This window comes from Amblyraja radiata, chromosome 2, assembly GCF_010909765.2.
Source record: "Amblyraja radiata isolate CabotCenter1 chromosome 2, sAmbRad1.1.pri, whole genome shotgun sequence".
In the NCBI taxonomy this organism is placed as follows: Eukaryota; Metazoa; Chordata; class Chondrichthyes; order Rajiformes; family Rajidae; genus Amblyraja; species Amblyraja radiata.
In genome coordinates this window covers 35,999,418-36,002,621 of record NC_045957.1, presented here as the reverse complement: position 1 = coordinate 36,002,621, position 3,204 = coordinate 35,999,418, and the positions used below count along the sequence as shown (strand labels likewise).

Below are 3,204 nucleotides of genomic sequence, written 5' to 3'. Positions count from 1 at the left end.
ACACAGTTATTTGAAGTAAACATAGTAAAGATAAGGAGACATCAATTTATTAGTTTGATCCATATAATGAGGGTGGGAGCGGAGGGCACGTAATCCCTCATCGTAACTCCTCATAAAATACAGATCAAACTTCAAACTGGTAAGTTCTCGTTTAATCTTACTATTTTACTTCGGAGTCACGTGAGTGACTACGTGAAGACTTCAAAGCTCTGTGATTTCAAACCGTGTAACAGTTCATACTTCACTCGCTGCTGAAGTCATTCGAGGGAGGAAGTATGTTATCGTAATCAACCATGAATCTGTTTGTAAAAACAATAATGGTGTTATTAACAACAACAAGACCAATTGCTCCCCCGGGCTTAAATTATATATTTTTTGCAGATTCTTTTTCTGCAAACGATACAGGTTCTGTCAGTGGTTTGTTATAAAAGTTTGGAACGTATACTCCCTAGACCACCCTGCAGTAGCCAGGATGTGGTCCATAGGCTCGTCCATCCTCTTAGTTACTGACGTGGAAGCTGTTCTGGTGGAATAAGATTTTATACACGTTAGTATTTACTCCAGCAACTCCCAGTACCTGCTTGAGCCACTAGAGATAGTTTAGCTCGTCACCCGACCATGAGGTTTCCTGTGGCTGACCCATAAGGCTTTTTCCTCTCCCTCGGTATTCCTTATTGTGTCGATCTCTAAGTGGGTCATGACACATAAAACGTGGTTCAGGTGGGTATGCCCGGAATTTCATGACTGGACCTGATGTTCCTGGTCTGTTCTGTTTGGCCAACCCTTGAATGGGCATGTGACACTATCTGGTGTTATAACCATGTTGTCCCATCGCAGTAGATGGGAGAGCTGGCTCTTTGTGTTGATGTAAGGCCACCAGCATGTCCATCTTCAGGGTAGGCTGTTCCAGGGTGAGTGACCTGGCTGGTGATCATCCCCTAAGGTATGTCAGGATTTCACTGACATCCCAATTTGGGTGTACCTATTTCTGGGGAATGGATTGATATACCTCTCCTGTATCTGATCACCAGTGAGCGGTACCCAAGTTGAGTAGGCTAACAGAACATGTCCTTCATTGTGGTGAAGACCTGCCAGGAGCTCCAGTACAGTTTTTTGTTATAGTTGAATGTGTAATTCCTGTTTTGGAAACAGTGTACCATTTCTTGATGCTCCTCAGGTATGTTCCCTAGGATATGCGACGGAATGCTGTCATCAGGTTGATAGTGCTCCTGATTCAAGCACAGCAATGGTCTTCCCAATTCTGCAATTCTTTTAATGACCATGTCGAGGATCACTGGGAACCATGCTTGTGGACTTGGTCCACTGTAATTTGCGTAGTACCCGACTGATGAAGCCGTAGTACCTATTGAAGAGGTAGAAGGAAAGGAAAACATAGAGATTAGGTTCCCCCCACCCCTCAATACGCGGGAATGTCTCCATTGCCGCTGCCTTGAGATTGGTTTCATGTGACGTAAGTTAGTACGTGGTGATTTAATTGGATATAAGGAATCGATATCTGGTGTCCATATTGCTTAGTGATTTCAGCAAATATTTTTGGTTTAAATGTATGTTTACAGTATTTAGCTCACCTGATAGGTGAGTTACTGATGGTCAAACATGTTTGACGACATACGGTTTCCAATTGTTAATAAATTGTCCCCTAATATCGATGTTCTCCGCCCAAGTGGTTTGGTATATGCCACCACTGATGTTGTTATCTTATAAACGAACATGCAAATTTGGTGGATTACTGAGCAAATGCTTCACTAGAATTAAGTAAGTTAATATATAACATGTTTAAGTCAATTCATATTGGCATTAAGTATTACAAGCTCAGTAACACATCAGGACACATAAGATGTTACTCAAAACAGGTGGAAGTGTACAACCATAATCCTTCCTGCCGATAAATTCCATGATAACACTACAGATTAATCCATTTGCCCCCATATTACAGGTATGGAGATAGTTTTGAACACTAGTATCTCAGCTCATAGGAAAGGTACAAAGTTCAGTAGCTGGTAATGCTGCTATATCCCAATTACTTTGCCACGTAGTTGATTGGTGGTTAATGCACCATGACTGATAGTCTTAATGAATACCAGATAACAACTTTGTGGATGGTCAACGTAAATATCTGGATATATATTTTGTGCACCGTTCCCAGAGGCACTGCAATACTGGGTCGATGCGTGGAGTGGACGGAGCAAGCCCCTATTCCATCTCCCTGTTCCAAAATTCAATTTAATATATGGTCCCTAGATAAGGGACGTATCAGATTATTAAACTGATAAGAACAGATACTACACTTGATCTTAGCCAAAAGGCCGAGAAGCGATGCAGCTAAAGCTGTATCCAAGGATAGTTTGTCGTTAATATATAGACATGCCATGACGGAATGTTTCTAAGTGTCAGGGCTAGTTGATTCTGGATAACTTTGACTTAAATGCCGCAACGCTCATCATGGTTACTCCATCCAGGTAATTGCGGTATATCCGAAACTTATATGAGAAGGTACTGAATAGTATGCATCTTCAAGGTCGATGTCTACCATAAAGTATCCTTGGATCCATGGTAGTAGTTACAAATCCCATGAATGGGTATACCTGGTGAAATACTCAAGTGGTTTATCAGCGATGGTGCGACATTCACCATCGTGGGAGGGTAGACCACTTGGGGTGCTTGCTGAATTGGTGGCAAGATATTAATTCTATTCCACTTGTATTTATTTTTTGGTATATAACTACCAAGAGTGATAGCTTCCTAACCAGGCGTGATTCATCCACCCCTTGTTAGTACAACCCTTAACCTTTATGTGATGGTAGGAACCATACTTATCTGTCTTCATTGTTGTTTTCTTCGGTTTCTGGTTCCTTGTTCTTGTAGGGACGATGTTTGTTGGGGGGTGGCACATTTTCCCCTGGGGCCTGCTCTGGGCCGTGGCCTAAAATGCTACAGGTTTGGCATGCAGGCCCCGAGCTTTCACCAGTACCATGAGGTAGACGCCCCTGGTGGACACGTAGAGGTACTGCTGTCTGGTTTAGTGTGGTGCTCATTCCAGACTCTGCCCTCTTGTGCCGAATAGTTTGAACACTTCGTCCAGTTTTTTAGGACTGGTTTGGTAAGTGCCAGGTAGCAGGATCTGTGCTTATGAGGTCGGCGTTCTCATAGTCCTGTTAATTTCATAGATTGAGGGCAGGTTTG

General features: G+C 42.7%; 1 non-coding gene across 1 annotated transcript; it reads right to left on the bottom strand.

Annotated features, from left to right (window-relative positions):
* Positions 1-2,147: 2,147 nt before the first annotated feature.
* LOC116970575 lies at positions 2,148-2,339 on the bottom strand. Its single transcript, XR_004411194.1, has one exon. It is a non-coding gene; the product is annotated as a U2 spliceosomal RNA (small nuclear RNA).
* Between the last annotated feature and the right edge of the window lie 865 nt (positions 2,340-3,204).